Below are 27,763 nucleotides of genomic sequence, written 5' to 3' on the forward strand. Positions count from 1 at the left end.
GGTGGGGTGGGCAGCGCCCAGATCACGCAGGGACAGGAAAAGCCACGGTAAGGAGGTTTCATCCCAAGAGCTGTTGGAAGTGTGTGATATAATGAGACATGTTTTTGGAAGTAATCCCTCTGACTGGTATGGATGGGAAGACTGAATTCTGGGTGGAGACCTCAGCTGGAAGCAGGGAGGCTGAAAAGGGAGGCTTGGCTCGGGGGATGGTGGTAGGAAAGACTAGGCCAGATTGAAGATGTCTGATTGGGTGATGAGTTAATGTGTGAGGTGAAGAGAAGGGAGCTTTGTAGGAAGGTTCCTGAAAGAGGCCGAGGTGGAGAGGAGCACGTTTTAGGGGGAAGGGCACATTTTAGGAGTGAGGGCACGATCAGTGTGGGGTGCACGGGAGACAGATGGTTGCCAAGGGGCAGGCTGGAGCTGAGGAGGTAGGCCTGGCTGGGAAGTGAGATTCGTGGGTCGTGGGAATCTCTGTGGTGGTGTTTGACCGCTGGGAGGTGAGAGTGAGGTGTGAGCCTGGAAGGGGGCTGGAGGGACTGAACATCCACAGGCCCTGCGCAGGAGCGCAGCCTCCGGAGGAGGCTGGAGGGAGCAGCCCGAGAGTGGGAGGAAATCCAGAGGGACTGGGATGCAGATGGCGTGAGCGCTGCTGCGCAGCCTTAAGACCTGAGACCAGGCTTGCAAAGAGGGCCGTGGACTTGACAGCACAGCTCACAGCAGGGACAGGAGCGCCTGGGGCAGAAGATGGACTCGGAAGGCAGCCTGGAGGGGGCTACACAGTGAGGGGGCCATGAGGACGCAGAAGCAGGCTGTGTGGACACGCCCTTTACCCAGGCTGGTCTGGGATGGGGAGGGGAGATGAGAGGGTATCGGGAGGGGAATGTGGGTCGATGGGGGTTGTTTCTTTGTAAGAAGACTGTCTGGATAAATGCTAATGAGCTGGATGTAGGAGTCACAGAAGGATGGGGGGAGGGCAAGTGGTGGAGCGAGGTCATTGAGAAGGTGGCCCCAGGACCCAGGTGGGGGCATGCTGTCTGGGGAAGGGGGCCCCCGCCCCTAGGGAGGTGGTAATGCAGGCGACAGGAGGGCCGGGGTGGGCAGTGTAGGAAGCCGGCTGCTGGCTCCGGCACTCACCCTGGAGGCGAGGTTGTCTGCGGGGCGAGGGGAGCTGTGGTGGGAGCGGAGAGTGGTGGGGCCTTGAGGAGAAGGAAGACGCTGGGAAGTAGTAGTGGCAGAACGTGGGGGGACAAGCTGGGAGGAAATGTGGCAAGCAGGGCAGGTGAATTCGGAGTTATGACAATTTCCCTCGGGGGACTGTCTGGCGCAGAGAAGGCCAAGGGGAGCCTCTTCAGGGCAGGGTTTTGCCCAGAAGACAGTGGCACTTGAGACTTCCAGGCCGTATTTGCAAATGAGGGTTTGCACTGATGACCCCGGGATCTAAGCCAGAGGGGACGGTGGACGGCATGGAGCAGGTTACGGAAGCATCAGCTGTGTAGGTGGGGGGCATTGAGGAAAGACGCGGAAGGACACAGGCGGGCGAGGTCAGAAGGGATGAGAGCTGCTCTGGTGCGGTTTGCAGTCAGGGCAAGGGCTCCGTGCTGGGCGAGGGAGGGGCTGCCGGGAGACCAGGAGGAGGGCCCGGAGGGGCTGCTTGGCCAGGGGGCCTGAGCATCGCAGTCACCCGGGATGAAGCCTGAGATTGAGGCGAAGGAAGACTTAGAGCCAGAGTCTCCAGTGACGAGGGAAGGCTGGCGATTGCAGAGAGGAGCTCAGGCGCGGGGGGAGTGACACTGAATAAGGAGGACAGGGCAAGCCAGAGGGAGACACAGGACAAGGCCACAGGTGGAGAGGACCCGGGCAGGGGGCAGGGCAGGAGGCAAGAAAGGATCCAGGCACTTGCCCTGACTCTGGAACCCTGGTGTGTCCCGGTCCTGCCCAGCCATCCTTTGGGGCTGCCAGTGGCTGGGCCCTGGAACCATTAGGAACAGGGCTGCCTTCAGAGGTAGAGCCAGGCTTTGGAGACCAGCAAGAAACCGTAAACTGCAGATGTTTGGGACTTTTATTTGGTTGGAGGGGGGCAGTCTGTTCTGTCTCTCTCATCTATGTGAATCTCTTTGTGTAGATATTTCTCTCCTGGGGCTCTCCCCCTCTGTCTCTGTATTTCTCTCTCTCTCTGTATTTCTCTCTCTCTGTATTTCTATGTATTTCTCTCTGTATTCTCTCTGTATATCTCTCTCTCTCCCTATCTCTCCCTCTCTCTGTCTCTGTTCTTCTGTTTCTGTCTCTGTCTCTTTCCTCCTCTGTATGGGGCCCCAGCTTCCAGCTGTGGGAAGTGACAGAACAGCCCATCAGGCAGCTGGCCCGTCTCTGTGATACCGGATATCTGGGGTTGAGGTTGGCTGCAGGTGGCTGGAGCTTTTAGTTTGTATCCAGACGGCCAGCTCCCCAACCTGTCAGAATCCTCTGTGGTTCCCTCTGTCCATCCCCCTCGGCCACGTCTTTCTCTTTCCCCCCGTCTTCCCTCTAGACCATTCTACCCCAGGAGTCCCTTCCACAGACAGGGCGCTGTGTGTGTGTGTGTGTGTGTGTGTGTGTGTGTGTGTGTGTGTGGAGTCTGGGGGATGACAGGTGGGGCAACATAACCCAAGTTCATGGAGGCTGTCTGCAGGTGTCCCAGGGGGCGGGTCAGGCCGGCAGGCAGGATTGGGTTGATGGGCAGACCGTTTCCCAGTCTCAGAGATGTTGCATAAGCAGCCGCAGCTCTGCACACATTCCCATGGTTACGGGGCTGGGACAGGCTGGCAGTGGTGGCATCGCCATGGCACCAGGGTGGCCCGGGGCTCAGCTGGCATGGTGCTGGCACAGAGCAGCTCTGGGTTCTCACTGGACAGATCTTTGCCAGGCAGGGCCCCTCCCGGGCATCCAGCAGCCTGTGGACTCAGGAGGGAGGCAAACAGCCCGGGACCAGCTTTGGGGGGAAGGCTGGACGTTCCCCTCAGCCTCACGGCCCAGCAGCCAGAGCTCCATGGGGTATGGGGGCGGCCAGGGGAGTAAACGTCTCCTACAGTAGCCAGCTCAGCAAGGCAGACCTGACCCTGCCCACAGCCCAAGTCCTCAGTCCTCAATCTGCAGGAATCTTAACCTTGACCTTGGCCGCAGTCTTGGAGTTCTCATCTCCTGCACACCCTCCTGCTAGGCCTGTGCCCTGGGGATCTCACAGTGGAGACCTAAGCCCTGCTTTGGGGGGCGGGTATGCATACTGAGAACAGAGGCATGTAGGACTCAGGCCAGCGGGACGGAGGGGATTCAAATGTCAGAGGTCAGTGGGGGTCAGAGCAGTTATAGGAGTCCTCCTGGGGGGCAGTGGTGTGTTGGGCCCATGAAGATGAGTGAGAGTTGGAGAAGGGAAAGATCCTGGGTGGAGGAGCAGCTGGCATGCAGGTGGGGAGGCCCAGAGCACACGACCATCAGTTTAGGTCTTTCAAAAAGAGAATACCCGTTTGTGTGTGTGTGTGTGTGTGTGTGTGTGTGTGTGTGTGTCTGTGTCTGTGTGTGTGTGTGTCTGTGTCTGTGTCTGTGTGTCTGTGTGTAGAGGTTTCTCCGGGTTTAGCTCTGGGTTGCTCCAGCACAGGAAGTCTTCCGGAGGGTGGGCTAGGGGAAGGTTATGAGGAAATCCCCTTAGAGGGAGCCTTGCCCATGCCCTGACACAGACTGGAGGGAAGACCTTCTGCAGGTCCCCTGAGGCTCCCACGCATGCCCCCCTAGCCCCCGCCCAGCTCCTCCACAGCTCCGGTGGGTGTCTGAGGCCAGCCCCTCCTGCTGCCCTCCCAGCTCTGAGTGTCAACCCCATCAGCCCGGCAGTTCCCACACGGATTCCAGGACTAATTCCTGAATTTCCATCAGGTGGTTCTGAAGCTTCGGCCTCCCGCTTGTGTCCCACATCCATCCTCTTTCACCGATTCCCTTGTTACAACCCCAGAGCTCCTGCCACAGGGTGACCCCTCACTGATGGCCTCTCGGCCCTTACAGGACGTGGCCCACGAGGAAAGAATAAAGCCCACCCAGCCCTCCCCACTTTCCCATTTGACTAGGAAAGAAGAACCCAAGTCCCTTTCCGTGGCCTGGACCGCCCACCTCCCCAGCCTCATCTTCCTTCCTCCTCCTCCCCTGGGCTCTGCCCCGGCCACACCAGCCGTCTCATGGTCCCCAGAACCCCCCAGGCCTGTGCTCATTTCAGAACGACTGCTGCTTGGGACACGCTGCCCCTAGCACCTCCCCTGGCCGCTGTCTCCCCCGACTCCTAATTCAGTGCCAGTGTCACCTCCTCAGAGAGGCTGGTCATGACCACCTAGTGGCATTGCTCAAGGTCACGTTGCATTTCCACGTTTTATTTGCTTGGTGCCACTTGGCGGTAGTTACAGCTGATCCTCGTTATTCATGACAGTTACATTCTATAAAGTTGCCGTGAACGCTGAGTCAGCAAATACTGCACCATCGCTCCTAGGAGAGATACAGCGTTAGGCTCCCGTGAGCCTCTAGTCACAAGATTTTGTCAACAGATCAATACAGAACCTTGTTTTCTGTGTGTTCTGTTCTGTGTGTGTGTGTGTGTGTGTTCTGTTGTGTGTGTGTGTGTTCTGTTGTGTGTGTGTGTGTGTTCTGTTGTGTGTGTGTGTTCTGTTGTGTGTGTGTGTGTGTTCTGTTGTGTGTGTGTGTGTGTTCTGTTGTGTGTGTGTGTGTGTTCTGTTGTGTGTGTGTGTGTTCTGTTGTGTGTGTGTGTGCGTGTGTGTGTTCTGTTTATAGACACATGATTTAATATATAGCGTGGATTCATAACATTGAACTTGCGGCCAACAGCGCCATCATTCATGACTGAGAAAAGCTAAGTTACACATGTATTTGCTCCGGAGGGCACATCACAGCTTCCTTGCACTGAGCAACTCTAGACAACACTTCTGCACTATGCTTGGGGCCATTGAAAACAGTGAAATCACCCACAAAAAGCACAAAAATGTGAAAAACGTGGCCCTAAGTAAACCTCGAAAAGGACACGTTTAAAGTCTGAGCTGAACTGAGAAGGCAGAGGTCGCCATGGCGGAACCCAGCTGGAGACTTGTGCATTGGGCCATTGAAGTTTTCCCTACCCTGTGTACGTCCAAGAATGACCATAACAACACTGTGAGTATCGACTTTGGGGTGCAAATACATTTTAGCGAGCAGGCAAATTCACACATATGGAATCTGCAAATAGTGAGGATCAGCTGTTTGTTATTTTCAAGTGTTTCGTGTTTATTGTTGGGCTTCCCTTTGCTTATTCACTGCTGTATCCCAGCGCCAAACAGGGTCAAGGTGAAGATTCACATAGATGCCTTATAAATATTTATTGACTGATTGCCCTGCCCGCCCCCCCCCCCCCACACACTTACAACACAGAGTCCTTATCAGGTCTCAGAGCCGAAAAGATGGGGCATCTTGTTTCTGGGCACCAGAGGCAAGGGAGAGAAGGAAGATTCTGGAAAGAGGGGGTAGGTGAGAGTCCTTGTCCTAAAACTTCCCTATTCCTGGCCTCCTCTCCCTACTTATTCGTCCCAGGGAAAGCTGTGTGTTGTTAAAACCCCCTCCCGCAGGAACGGATGCGGGCACACGCAGTACGGGCACAGCCTGGCTGAGGACCCCTGCGTCCCGCTCCCGGAAGGACGGTGTGCTTGTGCGCGTGTGTGTGCCGTGCCCCCTCGCGTGTAGGCACGTGTGTGAGCACGGGCTCCAGCCTGCCCTGACGAGGCCTGCTGGCTTCCTAGCAGCTGCAAAGCTTGCTGCGCTCACAGGGCCTGTAATCACGGGAAATTACCGAGCCCAGAACTAAAATTGCTGCTGCCACGAAACCTGCTTACGAAGCCGAGTGCCTGGAAGAGGCCTCGGGAGGCTGTGCTGGGAGCTGCAATGTCTGGGGAGGACAAGGGTGGAAACTGGGCAGGGAGGCCACAGAGAGGCCACAGAGAGAGGAAGGAAGCCTCTTGCATTTGCCATGAGCCCATGAACCGATAAGCACTGTGCTAGTTAATTCTATGTTTCCGTTTATTTGTTCCTCACAGCGGCCCTGTGAGGTAGGAATGGTCCCAGGGGTACCGATGCCAGACCTGGTCTCAGAGGTCGAGGAAGGAGTTGCAGGTCATGAAGCTTGTAACTAGCAGAGCTAGAGTTTGAACACAGGGGTGTCTGCCTCCAGGGCAAGGCCTGTGGGGCAGGGAGAGGGGAGCCCCGTGAGCTAAGTGGGAACGGGTCTCACAAGAGGCAGGATTCTCTGGCTTTAAGTATTTGGTGCTTGGTGTAAGGAGCACTGAAAAGAAGACCCCCATCCATAATACTGCCCCCCTCCCGCCTGTCACATGGTCCACGGCACACCTGTTAATGCTTTAGGGTGAAGGTGGCCCTGTGGGAACCCACATATCCCTCCAGGGAAGAAACAGGTGAATTGTGCATGCTGACATCAAGTCTAAGGGACCCTGTTCCAGGTGCAGGGTCGCCCCTTCCCCAAGCACAGCACCCCCAAACCTCATATGAGTGGGCATGAGGGCAGAGACTATAAACCTGCCCCTGCACCTGCACCCAGCTGAGGGCCTTTTCCTTTTCTTCTTCCTTTTCTGTGGCCCTGCACAGACCCCTGGCCCCAGAAGGACCTAAATGTGACCCTGAGAACTGCCCTCCCCACCCCTTCCCCCTGCCAGCAAGCAGACGGTTAGTGAACAGTGGGTGATGGTGGTGTCTGTGGAGGGGCATTGGGTGGGGCAGGAACTCCGCCTGCAGAGGGCAGCGGCTGGACTGGGTGGACAGTCACCCACACTGTCTGGGCTGGGCTCTTTGGGTGAGAAGCACCCCGAACCCCTCCACTGTCTCAAGGAGAGCCTGGCTCACTGGCCTGGGGGCCGTGGATAGAGAAAACTCAACCCAGAGGCCCCATATGGCATATGTTGGCACACAACTGAACTGGCCTCCAGCCAGTACTTTCATCTGACTGAGCAATAAAATATTAATAGTGTCAGGGACTGTTCTAGGTCACACACACACACACACACACACACACACACACACACACTCACATACACATACTTGCTGAGAGCCCTTTGAGGAATTAGCATCATCCCCATTTTACGGATGAGAAAACTGAGGCACAGAGAGGTTAAGTGGTTTGCCCATGGCCATAGAGCTGGGTGATCACGGAGGCTGAATTTGGACCCAGGCAGTGTGGCAGCAAAGGTTCTGGGCTAACCACTATGCTATATTGCCTCTCTCGAGTCCACAGTCCCTTGGTCTTTCCCAGGCAAGATACACACTGTGCAGCCTGTCTGGTGAGTGGCCATCTGGTCTCTGCCTGAATATGACCCTCACGGTTCCCTGCAGGTGGCTTTCCTGGGCGGAAGGGCCCTTCTTGAGAAGCTGAAGCAGCCTCTTGGGAGTGTCTGCCTCCTGGGTCTGCTCACCTGGCCTTTTATGTCTCTGCGGGAACTGGAAGAGGACAGTCACGTGCCAATGGACATGCTCGGGCACCAGCCCTCACAACCCTCAGCTGTTCACCAAAGGGCTGGAGGGAGCCTTCGGTGAGCCCAACGGCCTGCCGGACCTGAGGCTTCACTTCGCGTGAGCTTGTTCATCTTTCTTCTGTTTGGGTGGTGATCAGCATTCAATATTTTTAATGAAATGGAAGAATAAAAATAGAATGCATCTTGCCTGGTGAGGGTAAGTACTGTTTCCTGAAACTTTAATTTCCAGTTTACCTATTTATGCATGTTCATGCTGTCACAATGAAAATGAGGTAAAAATCCCAAGTTTGAGGAACAGGCCCATAGGTTGCCTTCTCACTCCTTGTGTCCCATTTAGGTTCCTGCATCCACAGCAGCCAGCCCAGGATCTCCGTGAGGCCGAGCCCAGGAGTCCCCTTGCTCCCCACATTGCAGAGCCAAGCCCAGCTCCGGGGGCCACAGGAGAGAAGTCAGCTTGTCGACTGAGCAATGATCAAAGGGACCACTGCGTGACGTGCGCTCACCAGGTGCCGGGCTCTGTGCGCAGCGCTTTACTTGCTTCATCTCTTAAGCCTCATGAAGTAAGTGGCCCTATTCTCTCCCTTCCACAGACCAGGAAACCGAGCCTCAGCAAGGGTCATCTGCTTGCTCAGTCATGCAGCTCACACACATCATTACTGGGTTCAAATCTGGGTCTGGATGGTGGGCGTGTAGGTCCTGATTACAGGCAGGCGGTGCTCAGAATGCGCCCGGCCCCTCCCACCCCCCCTCCGGGGACACCTCCTCCTTCCTCCTGTACACAGGTTCCTCTGCCACCAAGCTGCCCTGAGGCCCCCTCCCTGAAGGCCTGTGGGATTCTGCAGGTTTACTTTGAAGCAGCTTCTGATTTCTGTGACCCCAGGGCTGAGAGACTCGGGAAGCCTGCTGGGAGCGTGGGGAGGGGACTCACCCGAGGAGAGCCTGGCCCTGACTCCAAAGTCTGTTGCACAACCCTTGGGTCTGCACATCTGCCCAGCGCAGGCTTTTCCTTTCCCCATGCAATTCACAGCTGGCGCCTGAGGGCAACCCCACACTCCTTGTATTGCTGAGGGCGAATTGTCACAGGAGCCACACTCCTTCCCAGAGCTGCTCAGAGGGCAGCAAGGCTGCCCTTGGCTTCCCTCCCTCCACCCTGGCCCAAGCCCTTGACTCAGGGCTTGGCTCTCAAAGCTAACAGGTCACTTCCACTCCTAGCCTCTCCCTTCTCAGAGGCAGGGGACCTAGTGAGCACCGAGTTTGGAGTTAGTCGGACCTGGGTTCACGCCAGGGCTGGATTCAGAGAAGAGTACGGTGCCTATTCCTACCCCGACAAACACTAATTTAAAATAAAACCTGTTATTTGTCAAACTCTCTAGTAGCTCCCCATTCTCCTCAAAGTAAAACGCCAAAGGCCTTAAAATAGCCTACAAAGGGCTTCAAAGACCTATATGTCTGCTTTTCTGGACATATCTCCTTTCTTCTTTCCTACACTCACTTGGTTCCAGCCATGCTGCCCTCTTGCTGTCCCTGCCCCAGGGCCTTTGCACCTGTGGTTCCCTCGGCCTGGAGCCAACTTCCCTCAGATACCTGCATGGATCACTCCTTCACCTCAGCGAGGGCCCCTGACCAAATAACACCCTTTAACCCCAGCTGCAGCCCATGGCATGTCTTATGCCACTTTCTTGCTTTATCTCCTTCCTATGGCGCCTCCTACAAAAATACTGTATGACTGACTTATCTACCTTGTCTATCATCTGTCTCTCTCCATTAGAATGTAAGCTCCATGAGGGTGGGTTTTTTCCCTTAGCTTGTTCAGCAGTGCCTAACACCGAGTAGCATTAAAAAAAAAGTGGAAATGAAATGAAAGAGAGTTAAAACATTTATAAAGAGGTCCAGAATTCAGGTCTCTTCCATGAATTCCCTGAAGCTTCCATATCAAATTCTTTGAAACCAGAATCATCTAAAGAAATGTGTCTTTGACATTGCTGCTTTGCTCTAGGCCTTTCTTTGGGTGGGATTCAGCTCTGATTCAGTGCCTGGTCCCACCATCATCCTCCGGGTTGCCAGGCCCCGGGCAGGGCACTGTAAATACAGATACAAACCAGAAAGCTCCCCCTCCTGGAGTCACAGCCTGGAGGGGAGGCCGACTAAGTGAATAGGAGGCAATGACACAAGTGTGACAGGGAAGCACCGGGGGCTGTGGGCACCCACAGAACGGGAAAGTGCCCCAGATGGAGGGGATGGCTTGCGTGCGTAACTTACCTCCTTAGAGCCTGTTTCCTCACAGTGACGCTGAGCTTCTAGATCAAATGAGATGATGAACTGGAGGACGATCTAGTCCTGAAAAGTGACATGCAGATAGAGATTTTTTTGTGTGTGTGTGGTACGCGGGCCTCTCACTGTTGTGGCCTCTCCCGTTGCGGAGCACAGGCTCCGGACGCGCAGGCTCAGCAGCCATGGCTCACGGGCCCAGCTGCTCCGCGGCATGTGGGATCTTCCCGGACCGGGGCACGAACCCGTGTCCCCTGCATCGGCAGGCAGACGCTCAACCACTGCGCCACCAGGGAAGCCCTAGAGATTTTTATGTTTCACTCTTCACAAAGAGGCAGGAAGGCAGGGCAGAAATTAGTAAACCCATTTCACAGATTTTGCCACGTTCATCCTTTCCCGTGTGGAACTTCTTCCTCCTTCCCAAATTTCAGTCTCATCCAGAGCTCCTGAAGGCTGAGACCCTGTCTGCTTCATTTTGCCTCCTTCCTGACCTCATCTCAGCCCAGACCTAACCTTGGTCAATTAGGACATTGGGACTCAGAGAGGGAGAGTGACTTGCTCATGGTCACACAGAGAATTAGAGTTTGGGCAGGGGCTGGGACCCAGGCCTCCTGCCTCCCAGCCTGAGGCCCTTCCACTGCCAAACATGTGATCTTTGGAGCCCCTGCCTCCAGCCGCGGCTCCCCCGGAGGATGCCATGACCTCTGACCCTGCTAAGCCTTCATCCACTCCTCCCACACCCCTGGGGCTACCAAACTCAGGGCTGAGGGCCTGTGGGAGCTGGCTGGAAACATGGGAGTCAGGGTAAAGCCAGTTCTCACGGATGCCTTTGAACGCCTCTGCCAGGGCTCTGCACTGCCTTCTCTCCTCCCCTTCTCCCTCTGAAGAGCCGCTCTGAGGGGGGCCACGTCCTACCCTTTTGGGGCTGACTCTCCCAAGGCTCAAGGATACAGATTTTCAGGCCTAGAGGGGCTGTCATGAAATTCAAAGCCCTGCCTCTTCCTGCCATACTAGAGAGGAGGAAACTGAGGCCCAGAGCAGGCGAGAGGCCAGCACAGGTCCCAGGGGGCCAGAGGCAGGGCCAGGTCGGGAGCCAGAGTTCTGCACCACCATCAAGTCTGAGAATATTTGCTCTTTCAGAGCTTCTGGTGTGTTTCATCTGGGCAGCATCCTGGACTCCTGGTGTCTAGCTAACATTGCATACCTCCAGTGATGGGGGACTCACTACCAATCTGTGTTTTCTCTTGCTCTCTCCACTTCTGTTCTCCTCATCTCTGAACCCAGACCTTAGAGTTCAGGTTCTCTGTTTCCAACCCTTCCTGCCTTCCCCACTGGTGCTTCTAAGGACGCTCACATGCTTGTTGTCTGTCCATGTTTACAGAGGGGACTTCTGTCCTGCTGCCACCCCCTCTCTACTCTAAACAGCGTACTCAGGGCCCAAGGTGAGGTTTACTCATTCTTGTCATTCATTTCTTCAAAAATTCTTATTGAATGTTTGTTCTGCTACATACCAGGTACTGTTCCAGGCACTGAGGATACACTAATGAAAACAAACACAAATATCGGACCAAACAGAGACTTGAACTATCCCTGACATAGATCCTCCGTCCCCATGACAGAGCCTCGTGCAGCTCTGAAACCAATAGCCAGAAGGGCAGACTACCATAGAGAGACAGACACACGGAACAGAAGTGTTCAGAGCGAAAGTGGGACAAGGCACATGGAAACTTTACAAACCACCGGCCCAGTGGTTAGTACAGTTCCTCTGCTAGGAAATTACAAGGCTGCCCTTTGACTTTCTTCTGGACTTGCAGGCTGAGAGGCCCTTGGAAACAGCTGCAACATCTGCTAGCCATCCTTTCCCATGGAGGGAGACGGGGCCAGGGCTTGATTGGGCTGGGGCTACCAAGCAGGTCCAGCGGAGGCCACTTCCTCCTCCCAGATCCCTATAATATCACTTGTAGAGCCAGGGCAGGCCTGGCGCCTCCCCAGACCCACCACCAGACCCTGCTCATCCTGCCTGCCGCCTCTGGCTTCTCAGAGTGGGCTGGGTCCACCAGGGGCGCACCCTCTGCAGGGCCCAGGGATGTCAGCTTCCCCAAAGGAATGCCAGGCTCGGGGGCAGGGGCACCAGCTGAGCCCATGCGAGCTCACTCTCTAGGCAGGACCGGGCTGTGTGAGATTAGAGGTGGGCAGGTGAACGCGCACTGCGGCGGAGGTCGGGACTGGCGGCACCAAAGACAGCTCGGGGTAATGGAAGAGACTGATGAGCCGGGGAGAACATGCGTAGGCTCAGCGGCCATGGCTCAGGGGCCCAGCTGCTCCGCGGCATGTGGGATCTTCCCGGACCGGGGCACGAACCCGCGTCCCCTGCATCGGCAGGCGGACTCTTAACCACTGCGCCACCAGGGAAGCCTGGAGATAAGGCTTTTAAAGAGGGTATTCAGTTAAAATAAAGTCATAGGGTTGGTCCCTAATCCAATATGCCTGGTGTCCTTTTAAGAAGAGGAGATTAGGACCCAGGCACACACAGAGGGAAGACCACGTGAAGACACAGGGAGGAGATGGCCATCTCCAAACCAAGCAGAGAGGCCTCAGAAGAAACCAGCCCTGCCGACCCCTGGATCTTAGACTTCGAGCCTCCAGAATCGTGGGGAAGTAAACTTCTGTCCTTTAAGACACTCAGCCTGTGATGTTTGCTACAGCAACCCAGCAAACTAACATAGGTGCAAAGCCATTTGAATACGGCTCTGCCTTAAGCATGGTCACTTTCAGCTCCCCTGGAGGTCCACTTGTCCAGAAGCTCTGTCAGGAAAGAGAAGTACACTTTCAGGATCGTACTCCTGCATTACTATTTCCCATGGATTAGGGTCCCAGACAGGACATCACTTCTCAGCGATGAGTGGTATCTGCCTTTAAGAATGTAGGCGAAAACCAGACACAGCATCGCCAGTACAGAGACCAACCAGAAGGGTACCCACTGTCTTCCTCTTAGACATTTAAGGGATAGAAGTGCCTCTTCCCACCTGGAGTGAACAGAAAGTCTATAAAAAGGAGGAATTCATAAACATCTAGCGAGTGCCTGAGGCAGCACAGCGTACCAGATTCTAGGATGTGGTGGGGTGCTGAAACTTCTTAATCTGGGGGGCAGGGTGTGTGTCCACCAGACAATTATAACAATAGCTAACCCTTTTCTATCTCAGACATTAGCGACAGACCATATTCTAAGCATGTTACACAAATCACCTTCATTAATCCTCACACAACCCTATGAGAAAGGCACTATTTGTGCCCCCATTTTATGTATGAGAAAACCGAGGCAGAAAGAGGTCACGTGACTTGGCAAAGATTACACAGCTGGTAAGAAGGAAGAGTAATAATGTTAGAGGGAGAAGAGACTTAAAGACAAGAGAAAAGAAGGGTGAGGGCACAAGGGAGCAGACACAGGGGTTCCCTTCCAAAATCTTGTCCTCCAGTTTGGAATGACTTCAGGACACTTATTGGAACCCTTCAACGAAGAACTACTTAACTCACCACTGGGGTCTAGGGAGTATTTAATCTGAAGATAAGCCCTACGAGACTACGGGTGAGATAACCAAAAACGTCAGTTAAAGTGAAGAATGATAAACAATGGCACACAGATCTTACATATTTCGGGACAACTTTTAAGATGTATGTATCTATTAACCACTCTTGATATATGGCCAAGCGCTTTTCTTGGAGCAGAAGCCTGCTGACTGGAACTCTAATTTGTCTATTTTTTTTTTTATAAAGCCACACCCATGATGCCTCATCTTTGGTTTCCTGTTCTGGTATTTTAATATGCAGAGCAGTGAGGGTGTGGGCTGGTTCGCACTCTCTGGCCCTCTTTCTGTCTGTGCACAGGGTGGGATGGCCCTTCTATGCCCACCTGAAGTTGGTTACGGCCACGTGACTTCCCTGGGCCAGCAGAATGTAAGTGGAAGTGATGGCCTGAACCAAAGCCCCTGCTCACCATGACGAATCTGCAGCATGACTAAGAAAAAAACCCTGTGTGGTTTAACCACTGAGGTTTGGGGGTTACTTGTTATTGCAGCCTAGCCTACCTCCTCCTAACTGGTACACTCGTCAAGTACTACGAGTCCAGTCTTAGTCTGGGTATTTAGATGTATTTCTCTATATTTCTCTAGTATTTTTGTATGGTCTCCTTAGACCTCATTTCACAATTCTTTTTAGCTATTTGCTTTTACTTTGGGATACCCAGGAGACCCAGCCCTCATTCATGATGCTGTTTCTGTGGTAAAAGTGTGGAACTCCAAGGAGAAGCCCACTGGGCGTGCAAAAGGCAGCACAGTGTGGTCATCTGGGGCACCCTGAGGGCAGGACCCATGCCCACCCCTCTCCTACTTTTCCCTCCTGCTGAGACAGACAACTCGCCATGGACCATGGGCATCCCTCAACATTCCTGCTGGGTACTCCACGAACGCAAGGCCCTGACCGCTCTCCACTTGGGCCACTCACTCCTCAGGGTCATGTTTGCCACGAGCAACCCTGAGAGAAGAGGTAACATCTCCCACCAGGCAAAGAGCAGGCTTCCTATCCACTTTCTATAAAAGTGAAGACTCGGGCTTCCCTGGTGGCGCAGCGGTTGAGAGTCCGCCTGCCGATGCAGGGGACACGGGTTCATGTCCCGGTCCGGGAAGATCCCACATGCCGCGGAGCGGCTGGGCCCGTGAGCCATGGCCGCTGAGCCTGCGCGTCCGGAGCCTGTGCTCCGCAGCGGGAGAGGCCACAACAACGAGAGGCCCGCGTACCGCAAAAAAAAAAAAAAAAAAAGTGAAGACTCTACCAAGCTCAGTACTCCTTTCCTGCTACTCCGGCCGCTGAGTCACCCACCCACCCATCCTGGGCCCCTTGCTTTGCCTTTGTAGGACTTGGATGGCACCGGAGAACCAGAGCAAACCGTTGTGAAGCTCTGGTAACTGCTTTTATATAAGTAACAAAGTCCTTTGTCTTGGACCCAGGTGTCTGGGCTCTTCGTCCAGCATCCATGAAACCGTGGCAGGCTAACTTGTGAGTTTGTACACAGGGTAAAGTCTCAGCCCCTGCACCCTCCACCCCCAGTTCTGCCCAGGACTGGGCAGGCTGTGGGCCGACGGGCAGTAAGCATGCGTCCTTTTCACTCACTGACCTCGGGAGTGGGGAGGCTGGAGACAGTCTCATTCTATACCTGATTCCCTAGGGGCCATTTTACTTTCCATTTTACTTCTCAGCTTTACCCTCTGCAATTGGCACAAGAAACCAGGAGCCAGTTCACACTCAGGGCTGTTAGATTTGGGGTTTGGAGGAAGATGACTGGCCTTCTCTGGTGATTGCCAGCTGCTTTCTGTCTTCCTTTGAGGTGATGCCAGCACACTAAGCTCCTCCCAGAGAACTTAGGAAAGAGGAAGAATTTACTGTTAGTGAGAAAGGAGGAACGCAGCCAGCAGAGACGCCGTTGGCCGTGGAGTCTTTCCTGTGGACATCTGCGCAAGCAGGACAGGGACTTGGTGTTGTCACGAGGCAGGGCTGGAGTGCGTGTCTCCTGGGGCTCTGTTTGGAATGAGAAATGTGACATCCACCTTCAGGGAGCTGATGGGAAGGACTTGCCTTAGTTTCCAGCCAAGGATTTGGGGTTGCTTTGTCGGGGCAGCTGTGGTGGCCTAGGGAAGGTAGACGGCGGCCAGAAACAACGGGACGGGCCTCTGAGGTCGCTCCCCAGGCCGTGCTGGAATTTGCACCCAAATAAACACTTGGCAAAGCTGGGCTGTGTTCCTGCATTTCAGATTGAATAAATCCAAAGAGAGCAGCTCAGTGTGAAATTGACAAAACAAAACAAAACAAAAGGGAGGGACAGTTACTTGACTAGCCTCTCTGCTGTGCCTTCCACAGCTCTCACCAGGGGACACTTGTGCCCCTGCATCTCTTTCCTACACGTCAGGGAAGGAGAAGGCTTAGGGAAGATTGCAGGTGGGACTGGAAGGGGAGAGAAGAGGCAGTGGGGTGGTGCAGCAGCTCTAGGAAAAGGAGACACGGGCCTGAGCCAGGGAGGGAGGAGGGGATGAAGGAGGGGACACGATGAGGGCTAATTCTCAGCAAGGGGTGTGGTAGCTGACTGGCTGGGGGACCCCCGTGGCCCCTCATCTGCCACACCTGGCTCAGGGCTTTCTCTTCGCAGAGGATTCTGGGAACCGTTGCCCCTCCTAGTCTTGGGTCCACAGGGTTGGGGGTCGGGTTGATCTCAGGAACCCAGCTTCCCCGCCCCCCATCAAGGAAGGGCCTGTTGCCAGGAGAAGAATAACCCTCCCGTGTCCGAGTCCTCATTTCACTTGCAGCTGGGCGCTAATCCAATTGCTGGCTCTAACCTAATTCTCCATTGATGCTCGAGTCCTTTGCCTGCCGATATTAAAACTCTTTTCATTTAATTGTGCAGAAGATATATCCTCCTCAGCTGTCAGGTGGTAAATATAGAAGAGCTGATGTGGAGCTCTAATTTCTTCCCTGGCAGGCCTCCCACGGCTCTGAGTAATTGGGGACCAAGATGCTCTGAAAGGAGGGGGCCAGGAAGGAGGGAAAAGGGAGGCAGGTGGGTCCCTGGCATGTTACCATGGCCCAGAGGTTACAGATTGGAGGGAGCTGGGCCTGGTCCGTGTGTTCCTGGCTTGGTCAGTGTGCCCATTTCATAGGGACAGTCACAATCTCTCACATGACTGGTATCAAGAGATGTTATGGGAGAATCAAGGGTGGCCAAGGGGAGGGGGCTGTCCCACTGTAAAGAGTAGGAGGGGGTCACAGGAGCCCCCAGTGTTGGAGGCAGGGAGCCGTGGTCCCGATAAACCCCCTTGATCTCATCACAGAGCGGACCGTTCCAATCTCAGAGTCAGGACTTTGAATGGACCAAGACCCTTTGAGACAAAGGGTCTGCTGACTGCAGCCCCCTTATTTGGTGACCACAAGCAGGGCAATGAAGAGTTGGTGACAGAGGGCTGGCCTCTTGACTTCCACTCCAGCCTGGAACATGGTGGCCACCCTGTGTCCCTGTGGAGGGAGAGACAGAGCATCACAGTGACACCCCAGCAGCCATTCGTTAGCAGGTTCATCCTCCCACTAGAGGCCACCTGAAGTCACTCCTGCCATCTGCTACTTAACCACCCCCCACCCCGTGTGCACATGCGCGTGCGCGCGCACACACACACACACACACACACACACACACACACTTATGCAGGGAAAGGCAGGACAGACATAGAGACCACACAGCCGAGGCAGTGGGTCATGGGTAGGGCCTGTTACTGACCTCACACCTGGCCACAAGGAAGCAAGAAGCATCCTAGCAAGAACCGCCGGTCACCAGACACTGACTCCTCTAGAGGCCCAGCCCCACCTGTGGCTTCCCAGGAGCTCACAGTTTCTGGGGCTCCCTCGGGCCCTGGAGGACTTGGTACCCGCTCCATCTCCTGGGGAGCGGCTGCTGCTTCTTCTTGGCCACCTGCTCAGCTCCCAGCACCGCAGAGCTCCTTGTGCTCGATCATTGGTGGACCTGAGCTCCTGGGTGGGCCCTGCTTCAAGAGGCTTTGCTACACCTTAGCTTCCTGAACCCCTCCCTTCTGCCACCCCTTGTCACAGCCTGGTGGGGACCTCAGATGGTCCTTTCGTCTCTTCTTTCCCTTCCTGCCTCAGAACAAGGCACATATCCAGTATTTCCCGAGGGCTCCTCTCTTCTGGACACTGGGGATTCGTAGACCTCCTTCCCCTCCTGGCCTGCCACCCCAGGCCTTTCTGACTCCACCCCAGTCCACTCCCCAAGATCTGCTTCTCCCTTCCTACCTCCAGCCTGCGCTCTGCCCTTATCCCTTCTTCACCTGCTGAGCTAGGAGATCCTTGGGTAAGGGGAGGGCTTATCCTGGGGCTTGGGGTACCTGCTGAATCTGTCACCAACCAGGGTTCTTGGTTTTCCCCAATCAATAGAAATTGACAAGAGACCAGACAAGAAATTCAGGCAAGGCTTTATTGGGGCCCCTGCTGCAGCAGGGGGCAGCGAGAACAAGCAACAGTTTCGCTTGTTTGCTTGCTTGTTCTTTATATGGGGTGAGGGAAGGGGTGTGTCCAGGGGTCGGGCCAGAAGGGTGGCTTAGGTGGTCTGCCCATGCCTTTGGTGGTGGTGTGTGCAGGGGGCATGGGCAGTACCCTGCCTTTGCTCCCGGCTCTTCACGAGCGGCAGTTGGGCTTTTTGGTCTCTTTGTATCTTTTGGGTCCAGAATTCGCCCCAACTGCACATGCACGCAGTTATTTTTAGTTCCATACGGTTTCTTTGTGTTTTGTTGCTGGAGGAGAGGTGTGTCCAGGTGCAAGCACTGCAGCAAAGGGTCGCAGGTCCCAGGCCTTTCTCAAATCCTTTGACCAGGACGTCCTAGAGAAGGTGATCAGGGGGGTTTCCAAGCCCTGGCCCAGAACATCACCACTGTCCTTTCCTTCAGAATTTGGAGCCAAACCTGCTGACCTGCCGACTTGGGGTCCCTCTCCTTCATAGTATTTTCAGAGCAAACACTGGCAGGACATGTGACTGCTGGGAGCATGGGCCCAGATGGTCTAGTCACAGGATCCCTGCATGCCGGGGCCATAACGGCCAATGCTACTGCCCAACCCCTCTGTTCAAATGAGGAAATTGAGGCTCAGATACACACACAGGAGGGCATGCTTGCCCAGGCTCCTGCTGTGACTCCATCCAGAGACCCTGGCTTCCTAACTCCAGTCTACACTCTAGACGTTTCTGCCAGTAGAGTCAGAACGATGGGGGTGCTTCTGAGCATGGGGGTCAGGATGACGGAGTGCCAATTCCAGTTCCACCTTCTGCTGGCTGTGTGACCTCCAGCAAGTTACCTGACCTCTCTGGGCATCAGTTTCCTCACCAGTCAAGTGGGGATGCCAATGGTATCTACCTCTTATGTGGCACGAGAATGCACTGAGATAATCCTCCCAAAGCCCCAACACAGCATCTGGCACGTGATGAGTGACGATTAGCTTTCATGCAACATTCAGCTCCACTGGGTCACAAACATCCTTAAAACCAGTAGGAACCATAACGAACATTAGCTAGTCAAGAAACAAGCAGGCATTTAATTTACTCCCTCAGAAAACGGAAGGGTTCTATGTCAGGAGACTGTTTGCATGGTTTTCCAGAAAGAGAAGTTTGCACAGATGTCGTTATTCCCTCCATAGATGTTTCCCAGCACAGAGCAGGGGCAACAGAGTCATTCCGCTCATCCTGAGGCTACGCCCAGGAAGCAGAGGGAACCACCCAAGTCAGGATGCTGCTGGTTCTTCTCTAGAAGCTCTCCAGAAGCCCAGGACTGCCCTGACCTGCAGCCCACCTTCAGCTGAGCAGTGTATCTAGTGCTGTGGGAAGCCCCACTCCCCGTCCCAGGACCTTCAGAGCAACGATTAAGCCCTACGGTTCAGCCCCTGGCAAGGTGTTAAGCAGATACTCACCAGGACCAGAACTAGGGCGAGGAGAGTGAAGCACTCACCTGGGATGCAAAATTGAAGAGGCACCCCCAAACTCAGTAGCCAAGATAAATAATATTTTAAAACATTAAAATTAATTTAAAAATCCACAATGAACAAAATATCACACTTTTAAATAGAGACAGGCTCTGCCCCTGCAGAACCCTGAGAGTGAGTGCCTCCCAGGCCTCACCCTATAGTCCCAGCCCTGAAGCTCAGGTCCCTTCTCAGACCAGTAGAGTCAGACTCCCCGGGATGGGGTTCCAGACAGAGGTACCATTTGGGGAAAGCTCTGCAGGTAGTTCTCTGTGCAGAGAGTTGAGTACCCTGCTCTGAAAGAAGTAACAAATGCAGGCACGTCTGAGGTTTGCAGAGGGGAAGGGAGGGGATGCTATGTGATCCCGTGACGGCAGCCGTTTAGGAGTTCTGTGCAGAGAGGCAAAGAGTGCCCCATCCTCCAAGGGCACTGAAATTCTGCTTTTCCACCCTCTTCCCTGTGGGTTTTCTTTCAGAACGCAGAAACTCCTAGAATAATTGAGCAATACAATAAATTAACTTGTTCAGTCTTTGAGGACTCTCTGCTCCACTGTTTCCACTCCAGATAACTGGGGTCCTTCTCTCTGCTTATTTAAATCCTGTGCAGATTTCCAACCCCAGTTCATCTCTCATGCCGCTCCCAGGAAGCCCTGCTCAAAATGCTGTTTCTGGAATCTCTCCCTCTATTCATTCCATAAGCACACATTTGAGGACCTACTGTGTGTCAGGCTGGATTATGGAAATAGAAGGGCTGAATTAAGAAAATTGTGCTTGGGGAACTCAAAGTAGTGCCAGCATATAACTAAAAAATTATACTAGAAGGTTTAGAACGAAAAGCAGCAATCTCTGGTCCAACTTTCTCCAAGTTCAGTATCACCTCTAGGCTCTAATCACCCTTAATTCTTTTGGGTGTTTCGTCTAGTATTTAGTTCCATTTTTCTAAATATAGGCATACACAGTTTTTTGGTTTTTTTTTTTTTTTTTTTTTGGCGGTACACGGGCCTCTCACTGTTGTGGCCTCTCCCGTTGCGGAGCACAGGCTCCGGACGCGCAGGCTCAGCGGCCATGGCTCACGGGCCCAGCCGCTCTGCGGCATGTGGGATCTTCCCGGACCCGGGCACGAACCCGCGTCCCCTGCATCGGCAGGTGGACTCTCAACCACTGCGCCACCAGGGAAGCCCTGGGTTTTGTTTGTTTGTTTGTTTGTTTTTTGATTTATCAGTTTTGGGCATTCACTTTTGAATTCCTGCCATGGTAAATAAAGACTTAAATCTCCCATTTCCCTCCTGCTTCCTTTCCCTCCATCCTCCTAACATGAGTATTTTCCAATTTTTTATTGAACAAAAGCACTGCTGAGCCCAGTTGTACATTATAACTACATTCTTTTTTATACAACCCTTTTTTTCTAGAACTAATAACCGCCTTTTTTATTTGTCTGATGTGTAGTATCTATTGATAAACTTTTCAATGTCCCTGCCACTCGCCTATCAATAGTAGTTCCTCTCAATCAAACACATCGATTTTTATTTTCCCCTCTATTTTCTTGTTTTAAGCTAGACTTGTTGCTTGCTGAGCCTGGGACTCAACTGTCCTCTTAGGACACTTGATCTTCATCTTCATGTCGAGATATACCTTCACTGCACGTCTGTGTTCACGTCCTAACTTCTGGAATCTCTTTCTTTCTCTTCCCCCCATATTCCTTTTTAATTTTTAAAATGTTTTTCTGATGGATTCTTTGTATTTCATCTTTTATCCTTCTATTGATTTTTAAATTTAATACTCTTTTTAATTCTGAGAACTCATTTTTGTTCTCTGTTCCTTTTTCAAAAATCCCCTGTCTCTGGATGTGATTTTTTTTCTCATTAAGAATGTTATTGTTAGTGTTGTTGAAGTTTTCTTCTGTTCCCTGCATAGTCTCTATTTTCTCTGTCTTTCTCCTTCTTCCTTCCTTCCATCCTCCCTCCTTCCCTCTCTCCCTGACTCTCCCTCTTTCTCTTTCTTTTTTCTCTTTCTTCCTTCCTTCCTTTCTTTCTTTCTTCTTCCTTCCTTCCTTTCTTTCTTTCTTTCTTCTTCCTTCATTCTCTCCTTTCTTCCTTCCTTCCTCCCTCCCTCCCCCCCTCCTTCCCTCCACCTTTCTTTCTCCCTTTCTCGCTTTCTCTCTTTCTTTCTTTCTCTTTCTTTGCAGTTTGGACCTTGTATTTCTTTCTTTGGACCTTGGTCTTTAACGTCAGAGGATTTTCTAAAATTCTGGTGATTCTTGGCTGCCTGTTCTTACTAAGAGAGGTCCCCAGATGCTGACTAGAAGCCCTGCGTGCCTGGCAAGGCTAGGTTACTGATGGACTCCTCTGGAGGTGGTCAGATGACAAGCCTGCTTTTTTGTTGGGGGACAACTAAATGTCAGATTTTGTTTATATATATTTTATGGGCTTGTTCAGATCTCCCGAGAAGAATGTATGTGGCTGTTGGCCTCTTGGAATCCGGGAGGAGTGGAGGGGAAACACCTGAGAGAGGTTTCAGAAGTGAAATCCACAGGACTTGTTTTTTCCTGAAATTATTAAATTTTTGTTTGTTTGTTGCTTACTTAGTTTTCATGTACCTATGTGAATTCTTCCCCAAATCTCCAACAAAACATAAAACTGCTCTCAATTCTGACAACCTCCATAGATAATCTATAAGTGTGATTTTTTTTCTTTTTTTGAAGATATGCCCCTTAGAACCTCCCGTTCCCACCTGGGGGGGGGGCGCTCTCCATGTCTCTTCCCCAGCTAAGGACAGTCATTCTAGAGCTGTCCCTTCTTATCTTCCCGAGGATTCACTTCTCTCTCTCTCTCTCTCTCTCATGAGTTGATCCCACGATGTCCTGGACCCAATGCCTTCCTATTTCTTGGCTAACTTCCTTGTTTTGGTGTAACACGTTCTCCAGTGACTTCCTAAGAAATGTACACAGGAGATAAATTGTGTGAATCCTTGAATGTCTGAATAAGTATTTATTTTTACCTTTTATTTACTCTTTATTTTACTTACATGATGGATAGTTTGGCTAGATGTGGAATTCTAGGCTGCAAATAAATTTTCCTCTAAGTTTTTAAGACACTGCTAGATGTCATTCTAAGTCTTTGCCCTTTGTACGTGACCTGTCTTTCTCCTTTTCCCTAAATTTTTCAGGATTTTTTTCTCTGTCTCTGATGCTCTGTGACTTGGTATAAATCTTTTATGATTCATTGCTCCTGTGTACTCATGACTGTTTTCAATGTAGAGACTTATGTCCTTCAGTTCTAGAAAAGCTTCTTGTATCATCTCTGAAAAATTTCTGCCCCTTTATCCTTCCTGTTTGTACTTTCTAGAACTCCTATCACTTAAATGATTTGAACTTCCAATTTCTTATCTTTTTTCTTTTACTTTCTAACTTGTTAGTTTGCTCTATTTTTTGAAAAGATGTTTTCAAACAATGTTTTAGTTCTTCCACTGATTTTAGCTATTTTACTTTCCATGAGCTTTTGCTTATTCTTTTAATGTACCTTTTAAAAATACCCTTCTGTTCTTTTTTTCCCCCATGGATGCAATATATTCTACTACTTTTCAGAGGATATTAGCTATACTTTTAGTTTTTTACTTCTTACTTGTCTCTGTTTTCTCTAAGTTTCTTTCCTTATCTGCCTGATTCCTTTCTTGCTGATTCCTGCTTCCCCCTCCTTGTCTAGTGCCTTTCATGTTGGAGGCATTTCTAGTGTGTCTGGGGATCCTTGGCAGGAGTTCATTTAAGACAGAGGCACTTACAATCTGATCGCAAACTCTGTGTGGACAGGGCTTGTCCTCAGAGGGGTTTCCCTGGAGGGGATCAGCTGGTGAGCTCATATGCTACTATCTCTAGGTCTTTCCTCGAGCTGATTGGCTTCTCCAGAGAGGGCTTCTCTGCTGTCTTACTGAGGGTCTTTAGCCTTTTCAAGTGGAGTAGCAGTTGGGACTAGAGGTCCACCATCCTGTACGTAATGGCGCCTCAGGCCCACCCCCGCTACGCAGTCCCAGGGTCACTAAGAAATCCTCTTTCCATCCTCAGCTAGGCGGGGAGAGAATTTGCAGGGAGAATGGGCAGGGGGAGAGGGTGGGTCTAACTCCTTTTTTAAAGAGACTTTCATTGTTCCTCTTTCAGCCTCATTTTTGCTTTCAGAGGAATCTGGCTGCTCTCCATCCTGAGCCTTTCCAGGCGTCGAGGTAGAATACGCCTTGCTTCTTGCTGCCTTCTCTCTCCACTGGCATTTATGTTTCCACTTTCTCAACTCTTGTCAAGGTAGTTACTGCTCTGCCATTCACTTTCCCTTTTCCAACATTTTATTGAGTCCTATTGTCTCGTCTCTGGTTGCCTTTGTCTTTTTTTGTCATTTTAGTGGGGCTTTGCAGGGGTGGGGGAAGGGAATATAGTGGGTGTGGTCAATCCCCAGGGCTTACTTTTTAAAAATAATTCATTTATTTATTTATTTATGTATTTTTGGCCGCTTTGGGTCTTCGTTGCTGCGTGCGGGTTTTCTCTAGCTGTGGTGAGCAGGGGCTACTCTTTGTTGGGGTGTGCAGGCTTCTCATTGCAGTGGCTTCTCTTGTTGCAGAGAACAGGCTCTAGGTGCGCGGGCTTCAGTAGTTGTGGATCGCAGGCTCTAGAGCACAGGCTCAGTAGTTGTGGCGCACGGGCTTAGTTGCTCCGCAGCATGTGGAATCTTCCCGGACCAGGGCTCGAACCCGTGTCCCCTGCATTGGCAGGCAGATTTTTAACCACTGCGCCACCAGGGAAGTCCCTCAGGGCTTACTTTTGAAGGCATCAAGACAGGACTGCATTGCCCTCCTGGGACGTCTATATGCTGACGATCCTGATTCTACTCTCCAGCCCAGCTCTCTCCCGTGAGGCCAGGCCATACGTTCAGCTGTGTTCAGGACATGTCCGCTTGTGTGGACCACAGACCCCTCGAATTCAGCGTACCGCAAGCTGAACTCATCACCACTCCCTCAAACCTGCTCTTCGTCTTTGGTCCTTCAGTAGTGAATAACCACATCCTTCCCTCTGTGGTCAGGGAACAGGCCTTCCTGTATGCCAACAAGACAACCATCATGCATTGGGAATACCACTTCCCACTCGCCTCTTGAGTCCACCCACATGTCTCCATCACCACCTTGACCAATCTAGTCCAGCATCATTTCTCACCTGGACTGCAACAGCCCCTAACTGCTCTCCTTTTCCTAGTCTGGCCCAGAAAGGCCTCTCTCAAGCTGACCATGTCCAGTGGTTACTCATTGCCCTTGAGATAAAGACTAACCCTGTCACTTGGCCCGTGAGTCTTGCTGACTGCCCCTACTAACCTCTTCAGCCCCATCCCTTGCTTCTTACCCTGCACACTGTTCTTTTTCCCCCTAGGCCTTGGAGTTAGGCCTGTCTCTTCCCTCTGTTCCTTCTCACTGCCTCTTCCCCTTTGCCTGATCTCTCTTATCTGTCAGGCTTTGGCTTAAAATGTCATTGCTTCCAGGAAGTCTTCCATGACTCTGAACCCCACCCCACCTCACGAAGACTGATTAGGTACCCCTACTCTATGCTCTTTATCTTGCAAATTCCTTACCTGTTCACCTGCCCTGTCTTCCCATCAGGCTGTAAGCTCTGTGAAAGCTGGTCATGGCTGACCTGGGAGCATACCTATCCACGCTGTCACCAACCAGCCAGTGCCCGGCATAAAGCAGGTGCTGAATTGGTTATGTTAATAAATCAATGTCATAATTAATTTACAGCTATATATCATATGCAGCCTGGTACATGGGGGAGCCCATGGGAAGAGTGTGCGTGTATGTGTATGTATGTGCATGTAGTTGCAGGAGTCAGAGAAGTAGGCGGGGCCCAGCCTTCTCCATCCTACAGTGCAGAGGGTAGAGGACAGAGGGCAGAGAGGAAGGGGTCAGCCAGGAGGTAGGGAGGCCAGCAAGACGGCTGTGGTTTTCTATAGAGAAGAGGGCAGCCCACTCTCCAGCTCCCCTGCCACAATTCCACTTAGCAAACTGAGCTCAGCGAAAATGGGCAGCACTTTGGTATGATGTATGTGCACCAGGGACGGTTCCAGGCACTCTACACATGTTAACTGGTTTAGTCCTTACAGCAATCCAATGAGCTAGTAGTATTTTCACATACATTCTACAGATGAGAGAAGTGAGGCACAGAGCGAGGAAGGGTCTCTGGTTTCCATCCCCAGGGCACAGTGAACTCCTTCTGCCCTGGCACTGGCAGCAGTAGGTACCACATCCCCAGGCAGGGCAGCTCTTCTGTCTGCCCCAGGCAGCTGGGGCCCTGGGCAGCTTTGGAGACTTAGGACCGTGCTTACCTCTGCTCACCTCCTCCACGCTCCCTTCCACACTCCCAAATTGAGGGCCTAGGGGTCAGAGGTGAAGGGGGGATGTCCCACCCCCATCAAGCCCCCGGGCTGCTGGAACATCACACAAGCTATGCTCTCCGTGATCATGATCGCTCTGTGTAGCGCCTGCCTTGTTCAGACCCAGGGGGTGGAGCTGAGAGAGGGGAAGCGGTTTGCTAAAGGACACACTGCTGGCCTCTGCCCTTCTCCCATCACCCAGCGGGTCCCAACCTTCCTACCCCAGGATCTCTTCCCTCCACAGGTATTCAGGGCCCTCATGAGGCTGACCACTTTTTATCACAACCTGGTCCACCCTAAGGGGGTGCCCGAAGCTCCAGTGGCGACCATTCTGGCGTCTGGCCACGCTCTGGGAGAACACTGATGCGTTAACACAACCCTGGCTGCCCCGAGTCTCCCTTGGAGGGAGGATGTGGGTGGTGCCCAGCATTGGGCAAGGAGTCAGCACCACTCCCTCCCTTAGCTTGTACGAGCTCAGAGGAGTAGACAATGCTCCCCAAGCCCAGCGTGGTCCTTTGAGAACTGAAACGCCACTCTCAGGGGTCCACTCCTCAGGGTAAGGCCATGCTAAAATGCTTGGCTCCGGCTTCCCTGGTGGCACAGTGGTTGAGAGTCTGCCTGCCAATGCAGGGGACACGGGTTCGAGCCCTGGTCCGGGAAGATCCCACATGCCACGGAGCAACTAAGCCCGTGCGCCACCACTATTGAGCCTGCGCTCTAGAGCCTGCAGGCCACAATTACTGAGCCCGGTGTGCCACAACTACTGAAGCCTGCGCACCTGGAGCCTGTGCTCCGCAACAAGAGAAGCCACCGCAATGAGAAGCCCGCGCACCGAAACAAAGAGTAGCCCCCGCTCGCCGCAGCCTGCACGCAGCAACGAAGACCAAATACAGCCCCCCTAAAAATAAATAAATAAAACAATGAAAAATAAAATCAAATGCTTGGCTCCCTGGGAAGAGCCGCTTGAAGCCTTACCAGTCACACGTTCCTCAGTGTGAATGAGACCTCCCTCCTTCCTGAGCTCGGCTTTGGTGGGAATGTAGGGGACGGAGCCTGAGGATTCAGGGCACAAGAGAGGAAAATGCTTTTGTTTGAGGTCACACAGCGGGAGCCAGGCAGAGATAGGGAGCCTGGGCTCTTCTGAACCTACAGCTGGTCCTCCGGGCCCTGCGCCACCCGCTCTGTCCTCGGCCCGCTGCCGCAGAATGGAGGCGGACTAAGCTGATACTGTGGAGAAGCTGCTGGGACAGATGTAAGCTGCGGGGGAGGATACGGGAAATGGAGGAAAATACCGCCCCACCCACTCTGCCGCCTGCTGGTTGCGGATTCCCCGATGTCCACATGTGCTTCTTCTGGGAGGCTGTGGAGAGGGTAGAACGCCGGACCACATGTCTCCCTTGCCGTTGCCCCAACACCTGGCCCTTGCCCTCTTTCCTTCTAGCTGAGGGTGGAGCTTTTGTTGTTGTTTTTGCGATGTTTTTGGCATCGGGGTGACTCTGGTTGTCATGGCAACTCCAGCAGAGGGAAGGAAGGAGAGGGCCTGAGGGCGGTGAATTTATTCCACCGTGAGCTGGTTCTCCAAGTGAGGATCTGCAGAGGATGGAGACTGAGGGACCAGAGAAAGGCCCTGGCCTGGGAAGGCCCTGTGGACCTCCACGGCTCCCTGGCCAGCCTGGCTGCAAGCCGGCTTCTGCACCACGCAAGGTTTGCTCTTTTGAGGGAGACGCAGGCCTCCCCTGCTGCCGTGTGAGGTTCTGGGCCTAGAGAAAGATGTCTTAGTGTGGGAGAAGAAAGGGGAGGGAGAGCCCCAGAGAAGCATGCAGGGCCTGGGGACTTCTGCTGAGCCCTTAATCCTGTCGGGGCAGCAGCCAGGGGGTGGGGCAGCTCCAGGGAGTCCTCTGGGTGGCCTGAGAACACAAACTCAACTGCTAGAAGCCTTGGGCCAGAAAGTCAAACGGGAGCACAGAGCCACGTGTTTGATGGTTAAACATCTTTCTGAGG

General features: G+C 52.8%; 1 long non-coding RNA gene across 2 annotated transcripts; it reads left to right on the top strand.

The window, feature by feature from the left end:
- Positions 1-561: 561 nt before the first annotated feature.
- On the top strand, positions 562-26,256 carry LOC132430686 (uncharacterized). Of its 2 annotated transcripts, none has more exons than XR_009520547.2 (4): positions 562-834; positions 7,399-7,734; positions 7,876-8,098; positions 26,007-26,256. It is a non-coding gene; the product is annotated as an uncharacterized lncRNA (long non-coding RNA). The 2 variants fall into 2 exon arrangements; XR_009520546.2 differs by lacking the exon at positions 26,007-26,256 and adding an exon at positions 15,187-15,584.
- The last annotated feature ends 1,507 nt before the right edge of the window (positions 26,257-27,763 follow it).

Source organism: Delphinus delphis, chromosome 9, assembly GCF_949987515.2.
Source record: "Delphinus delphis chromosome 9, mDelDel1.2, whole genome shotgun sequence".
Lineage (NCBI taxonomy): Eukaryota > Metazoa > Chordata > Mammalia > Artiodactyla > Delphinidae > Delphinus > Delphinus delphis.